Here is an 8,986-nt window from a genome sequence, read left to right as displayed (position 1 = left end):
GAAATCTATTGACATCAATTGAAGTCAAATCACATCATATCTCATATATTTGGAAGTATCAGTGTTTATTTGTATCAGATACATTCGATATACATGAATTGAAGCCATTTGCGATCGATTGTCACTTTGTGTTGATTGCATATTTCCGAAATCTATTGACATTTATTGGAGTCCAATCACATCATTTCTCATATATTTGGATGTATTAGAGTTTATTTGTGACAGATACATTCGATATACATGAATTGAAGCCAATTGTGATCGATTGTCACTATGTGTTGATTGCATATTCTCGAAATCTATTGACATCAATTGGAGTCGAATCACATCATTTCTCATATATTTGGAAATATTATAGTTTATTTGTATCAGATACTTTCGATATACATGAATTGAAGCCAATTGTGATCGATTGTCACTTTGTGTTGATTGCATATTTTCCAAATCTATTGACATCAATTGAAGTCGAATTACATCATTTCTCATATATTTACAATTATTAGAGTTTATTTGTGTCAGATACATTCGATATACATGAATTGAAGCCAATTGTGATCGATTGTCACATTGTGTTGATTGCATATTTTCCGAATCTATTGACATCATTTGAAATCGAATTACATCATTTCTCATATATTTGCAATTATTAGAGTTTATTTGTCTCAGATACATTCGATATAGATGAATTCAAGCCAATTGAGATCGATTGTCACTATGTATCGATTGCATATTTCCGAAATCTATTGACATTGATTGGAGTCGAATCACATCATTTCTCATATATTTGGATGTATTCGAGTTCATTTGTGTCAGATTCATTCGATATACATGAATTGGAGCCATTTGCGATCGATTGTCACTTTGTGTTGATTGCATATTTTCGAAATCCATTGACATCAATTGAAGTCGAATCACATCATTTCTCATATATTTGCAATTATTAGAGTTTATTTGTGACAGATACATTCGATATACATGAATTGAAGCCAATTGTGATCGATTGTCACTTTGTGTTGATTGCATATCCTCGAAATCTATTGACATCAATTGAAATCGAAATACATCATTTCTCATATATTTGGAAATATTAGAGATTATTTGTGTCAGATACATTCGATATAGAGGAATTCAAGCTTATTGAGATCGATTATCACTTTGTATTGATTGCATATTTCCGAAATCTATTGACATTGATTGGAGTCGAATCACATAATTTCTCATATATTTGGATGTATTCGAGTTCATTTGTGTCCGATACATTCGATATACATGAATTGAAGCCAATTGTGATCGATTGTCCCTTTGTGTTGATTGCATTTTCTCGAAATCTACCGACATCAATTGGAGTCGAATCATATCATTTCTCATATATTTGGAAATATTAGAGATTATTTGTGTCAGATACATTCGATATAGAGGAATTCAAGCCAATTGAGATCGATTATCACTTTGTATTGACTGCATATTTCCGAAATCTATTGACATTGATTGGAGTCGAATCACATAATTTCTCATATATTTGGATGTATTCAAGTTCATTTGTGTCCGATACATTCGATATACATGAATTGAAGCCAATTGTGATCGATTGTCCCTTTGTGTTGATTGCATTTTCTCGAAATCTACCGACATCAATTGGAGTCGAATCATATCATTTCTCATATATTTGGAAATATTAGAGATTATTTGTGTCAGATACATTCGATATAGATGAATTCAAGCCAATTGAGATCGATTATCACTTTGTATTGATTGCATATTTCCGAAATCTATTGACATTGATTGGAGTCGAATCACATAATTTCTCATATATTTGGATGTATTCGAGTTTATTTGTGTCAGATACATTCGATATACATGAATTGAAGCCAATTGTGATCGATTGTCACATTGTGTTGATTGCATATTTTCCGAATCTATTGACATCATTTGAAATCGAATTACATCATTTCTCATATATTTGCAATTATTAGAGTTTATTTGTCTCAGATACATTCGATATAGATGAATTCAAGCCAATTGAGATCGATTATCACTTCGTATTGATTGCATATTTCCGAAATCTATTGACATTGATTGGAGTCGAATCACATAATTTCTCATATATTTGGATGTATTCGAGTTTATTCGTATCAGATACTTTCGATATACATGAATTGAAGCCAATTGTGATCGTTTGTCACTTTGTGTTGATTGCATATTTTCCAAATCTATTGACATCAATTGAAGTCGAATTACATCATTTCTCATATATTTACAATTATTAGAGTTTATTTGTGTCAGATACATTCGATATAGATGAATTCGAGCCAATTGAGATCGATTGTCACTTTGTGTTGATTGCATATTTCCGAAATCTATTGACATTGATTGGAGTCGAATCACATCATTTCTCATATATTTGGATGTATTCGAGTTCATTCGTGTCAGATTCATTCGATATATATGAATTGAAGCCATTTGCCATCGATTGTCACTTTGTGTTGATTGCATATTTTCGAAATCCTTCGACATGAATTGAAGTCGAATCACATCATTTCTCATCTATTTGGAAATATTAAAGTTTCTTTGTGTCAGATACATTCGATATACATGAATTCGAGCCAATTGTGATCGATTGTCATTTTGTGTTAATTGTATATTCTCGAAATCTATTGACGTCAATTCAAGTCGAATCACATCATTCCTCATATATTTGGAAATATTAGAGTTTATTTGTGTCAGATACATTCGATATACATGAATTGAAGCCAATTGTGATCGATTGTCACTTTGTGTTAATTGTATATCCTCGAAATCTATTGACATCGTTTGAAGTCGATCACATCATATCTCATATATTTGGAAGTATCAGAGTTTATTTGTATCAGAAACATTCGATATACATGAATTGAAGCCAATTGTGATCGATTGTCACTATGTGTTGATTGCATATTCTCGAAATCTATTGACATCAATTGGAGTCGAATCACATCATTTCTCATATATTTTGGAATATTAGAGTTTATTTGTATCAGATACATTCGATATACATGAATTGAAGCCAATTGTGATCGATTGTCACATTGTGATGAGTGCATATTTTCCAAATCTATTGACATCAATTGAAGTCGAATTACATCATTTCTCATATATTTGGAATTATTAGAGTTTATTTGTGTCAGATACATTCGATATAGGTAAATTCAAGCCAATTGAAATCGATTGTCACTTTGTATTGATTGCATATTTCCGAAATCTATTGACATTGATTGGAGTCGAATCACATCATTTCTCATATATTTGGATGTATTCGAGTTCATTCGTGTCAGATTCATTCGATATATATGAATTGAAGCCATTTGCCATCAATTGTCACTTTGTGTTGATTGCATATTTTCGAAATCCTTCGACATGAATTGAAGTCGAATCACATCATTTCTCATATATTTGGAAATATTAGAGTTTATTTGTGTCAGATACATTCGATATAGATGAATTCAAGCCAACTGTGATCGATTGTCATTTTGTGTTAATTGTATATTCTTGAAATCTATTGACGTCAATTCAAGTCGAATCACATCATTCCTCATATATTTGGATGTATTCGAGTTCATTTGTGTCAGATACATTCGATATACATGAATTGAAGCCAATTGTGATCGATTGTCCCTTTGTGTTGATTGCATATTCTCGAAATCTACCGACATCAATTGGAGTCGAATCACATCATTTCTCATATATTTGGATGTATTCTAGTTCATTCGTGTCAGATTCATTCGATATATATGAATTGAAGCCATTTGCCATCGATTGTCACTTTGTGTTGATTGCATATTTTCGAAATCCTTCGACATGAATTGAAGTCGAATCACATCATTTCTCATATACTTGGAAATATTAGAGTTTATTTGTGTCAGATACATTCGATATAGATGAATTCAAGCCAACTGTGATCGATTGTCATTTTGTGTTAATTGTATATTCTCGAAATCTATTGACGTCAATTCAAGTCGAATCACATCATTCCTCATATATTTGGATGTATTCGAGTTCATTTGTGTCAGATACATTCGATATACATGAATTGAAGCCAATTGTGATCGATCGTCCCTTTGTGTTGATTGCAAATTCTCGAAATCTACCGACATCAATTGGAGTCGAATCACATCATTCCTCATATATTTGGAAATATTAGAGATTATTTGTATCAGATACATTCGATATACATGAATTGAAGCCAATTGTGATCGATTGTCACATTGTGTTGATTGCATATTTTCCGAATCTATTGACATCATTTGAAATCGAATTACATCATTTCTCATATATTTGCAATTATTAGAGTTTATTTGTCTCAGATACATTCGAGATAGATGAATTCAAGCCAATTGAGATCGATCGTCACTTTGTATTGATTGCATATTTCCGAAATCTATTGACATCAATTGGAGTCGAATCACATCATTTCTCATATATTTGGAGATATTAGAGTTTATTTGTATCAGATACATTCGATATACATGAATTGAAGCCAATTGTGATCGATTGTCACTTTGTGTTGATTGCATATTTTGGAAGTCTATTTAAATCGATTGAAGTCCATTCACATAATTTCGCATTTATTAGGATGTATTAGAGTATGTTTGGGTCGATTGTCACTTTGTGATGATTGCATATTTCCGAAATCTATTGACATCCATTGAAGTCGAATCACATCAATTCTCATATATTTGAAATTATTAGAGTTAATGTGTGTCAGATACATTCGATATACATGAATTGAAGCCAATTGTGATCGATTGTCACTTTGTGTTGGTTGCATATTCTCGAAATCTATTAACATCAATTGAAGTCGAATCACATCATTCCTCATATATAAGGAATTATTAGAGTTTATTTGTGTCAGATACATTCGATATACTTGAATTGAAGCCAATAGTGATCGATTGTCACTTTGTGTTGATTGCATATTCTCGAAATCTAATGACATCAATTGAAGTCGAATCACATCATTTCTCATATATCTGAGAATATTAGAGTTTATTTGTATCAGATACATTCGATATACATGAATTGAAGCCAATTGTTATCGATTGTCACTTTGTGTTGATTGCATGTTCCCGAAATCTATTGACGCCAATTGAAGTCGAATCAGATCATTTCTCATATATTTGGGAATATTAGAGATTATTTGTGTCAGATACATTCGATATAGATGGATTCAAGCCAATTGAGATCGATTGTCACTTTGTATTGATTGCATATTTCCGAAATCTATTGACATTGATTGGAGTCGAATCACATCATTTCTCATATATTTGGATGTATTCGAGTTCATTTGTGACAGATTCATTCGATATACATGAATTGAAGCCATTTGCGATCGATTGTCACTTTGTGTTGATTGCATATTTTCGAAATCCATCGACATCAATTGAAGTCGAATCACATCATTCCTCATATATTTGGAATTATTAGAGTATATTTGTGTCAGATACATTCGATATAGATGAATTGAAGCCAATTGAGATCGATTGTCACTTTGTGTTGATTGCATATTTCCGAAATCTATTGACATTGATTGGAGTCGAATCACATCATTTCTCATATATTTGGATGTATTCGAGTTCATTTGTGACAGATTCATTCGATATATATGAATTGAAGCCAATTGAGATCGATTGTCACTTTTTGTTGATTGCATATCCTCGAAATCTATTGACATCGATTGAAGTCGAATCACATCATATCTCATATATTTGGAAGTATCAGAGTTTATTTGTGTCGGATTCATTCGATATACATGAATTGAAGCCATTTGCGATCGATTGTCACTCTGTGTTGATTGCATATTTTCGAAATCCATTGACATCAATTGGAGTCGAATCACATCATTTCTCATATATTTGGGAGTATAAGAGTTTATTTGTGTCAGATACATTCGATATATATGAATTCAAGCCAATTGTGATCGATTGTCACTTTGTGTTAATTGTATATTCTCGAAATCTATTGACATCGATTGAAGTCGAATCACATCATATCTCATATATTTGGAAGTATCAGTGTTTATTTGTATCAGATACATTCGATATACATGAATTGTAGCCAATTGTGATCGATTGTCACTATGTGTTGATTGCATATTCTTGGAATCTATTGACATCAATTGGAGTCTAATCACATCATTTCTCATATATTTGGATGTATTCGAGTTCATTTGTGTCAGATTCATTCGATATACATGAATTGAAGCCATTTGCGATCGATTGTCACTTTGTGTTGATTGCATATTTCCGAAATCTATTGACATTGATTGGAGTCGAATCACATCATTTCTCATATATTTGGAAAAATTAGAGTTTATTTGTATCAGATACATTCGATATACATGAATTGAAGCCAATTGTGATCGATTGTCACATTGTGTTGATTGCATATGTTCCAAATCTATTGACATCAATTAAAATCGAATTACATCATTTCTCATATATTTGGAATTATTAGAGTTGATTTGTGTCAGATACATTCGATATAGATGAATTCAAGCCAATTGAGATCGATTGTCACTTTGTATTGATTGCATATTTCCGAAATCTATTGACATTGATTGGAGTCGAATCACATCATTTCTCATATATTTGGATGTATTCGAGTTCATTTGTGTCAGATTCATTCGATATACATGAATTGAAGCCATTTGCGATCGATTGTCACTTTGTGTTGATTGCATATTTTCGAAATCCATTGACATCAATTGAAGTCGAATCACATCATATCTCATATATTTGGAAGTATCAGTGTTTATTTGTATCAGATACATTCGATATATATGAATTCAAGCCAATTGTGATCGATTGTCACTTTGTGTTAATTGTATATTCTCGAAATCTATTGACATCGATTGAAGTCGAATCACATCATATCTCATATATTTGGGAGTATCAGTGTTTATTTGTATCAGATACATTCGATATACATGAATTGTAGCCAATTGTGATCGATTGTCACTATGTGTTGATTGCATATTCTTGGAATCTATTGACATCAATTGCAGTCTAATCACATCATTTCTCATATATTTGGATGTATTCGAGTTCATTTGTGTCAGATTCATTCGATATACATGAATTGAAGCCATTTGCGATCGATTGTCACTTTGTGTTGATTGCATATTTCCGAAATCTATTGACATTGATTGGAGTCGAATCACATCATTTCTCATATATTTGGAAAAATTAGAGTTTATTTGTATCAGATACATTCGATATACATGAATTGAAGCCAATTGTGATCGATTGTCACATTGTGTTGATTGCATATTTTCCAAATCTATTCACATCCATTGAAATCGAATTACATCATTTCTCATATATTTGGAATTATTAGAGTTAATTTGTGTCAGATACATTCGATATAGATGAATTCAAGCCAATTGAGGTCGATTGTCACTTTGTATTGATTGCATATTTCCGAAATCTATTGACATTGATTGGAGTCGAATCACATCATTTCTCATATATTTTGGAATATTAGAGTTTATTTGTGTCAGATACATTCGATATACATGAATTCAAGCCAATTGTGATCGATTGTCACTTTGTGTTATTTGTATATTCTCGAAATCTATTGACATCGATTGAAGTCGAATCACATCATATCTCATATATTTGGATGTATTCGAATTCATTTGTGTCAGATTCATTCGATATACATGAATTCAAGCCAATTGTGATCGATTGTCACTATGTGTTGATTGCATATTCTCGAAATCTATTGACATCAATTGGAGTCGAATCACATCATTTCTCATATATTTGGAAATATTAGAGTTTATTTGTATCAGATACATTCGATATACATGAATTGAAGCCAATTGTGATCGATTGTCACATTGTGTTGATTGCATATTTTCCAAATCTATTGACATCAATTGAAATCGACCTACATCATTTCTCATATATTTGGAATTATTAGAGTTGATTTGTGTCAAATACATTCGATATAGATGAATTCAAGCCAAATGAGATCGATTGTCACTTTGTGTTGATTGCATATTTCCGAAATCTATTGACATCAATTGAAGTCAAATCACATCATATCTCATATATTTGGAAGTATCAGTGTTTATTTGTATCAGATACATTCGATATACATGAATTGAAGCCAATTGTGATCGATTGTCACTATGTGTTGATTGCATATTCTCGAAATCTATTGACATCAATTGGAGTCGAATCACATCATTTCTCATATATTTGGAAATATTAGAGTTTATTTGTATCAGATACATTCGATATACATGAATTGAAGCCAATTGTGATCGATTGTCACATTGTGTTGATTGCATATTTTCCAAATCTATTGACATCAATTGAAATCGAATTACATCATTTCTCATATATTTGGAATTATTAGAGTTGATTTGTGTCAAATACATTCGATATAGATGAATTCAAGCCAAATGAGATCGATTGTCACTTTGTGTTGATTGCATATTTCCGAAATCTATTGACATCAATTGAAGTCAAATCACATCATATCTCATATATTTGGAAGTATCAGTGTTTATTTGTATCAGATACATTCGATATACATGAATTGAAGCCAAATGTGATCGATTGTCACTATGTGTTGATTGCATATTCTCGAAATCTATTGACATCAATTGGAGTCGAATCACATCATTTCTCATATATTTGGAAATATTAGAGTTTATTTGTATCAGATACATTCGATATACATGAATTGAAGCCAATTGTGATCGATTGTCACTATGTGTTGATTGCATATTCTCGAAATCTATTGACATCAATTGGAGTCGAATCACATCATTCCTCATATATTTGGAAATATTAGAGTTTATTTGTATCAGATACATTCGATATACATGAATTGAAGCCAATTGTGATTGATTGTCACATTGTGTTGATTGCATATTTTCCAAATCTATTGACATCAATTGAAATCGAATTACATCATTTCTCATATATTTGGAATTATT

Source organism: Diorhabda carinulata, chromosome Y (assembly GCF_026250575.1).
Source record: "Diorhabda carinulata isolate Delta chromosome Y, icDioCari1.1, whole genome shotgun sequence".
Taxonomy (NCBI): domain Eukaryota; kingdom Metazoa; phylum Arthropoda; class Insecta; order Coleoptera; family Chrysomelidae; genus Diorhabda; species Diorhabda carinulata.
The sequence above is the reverse complement of the archived record's forward strand: the minus strand, read 5'-3'. Positions refer to the sequence as shown.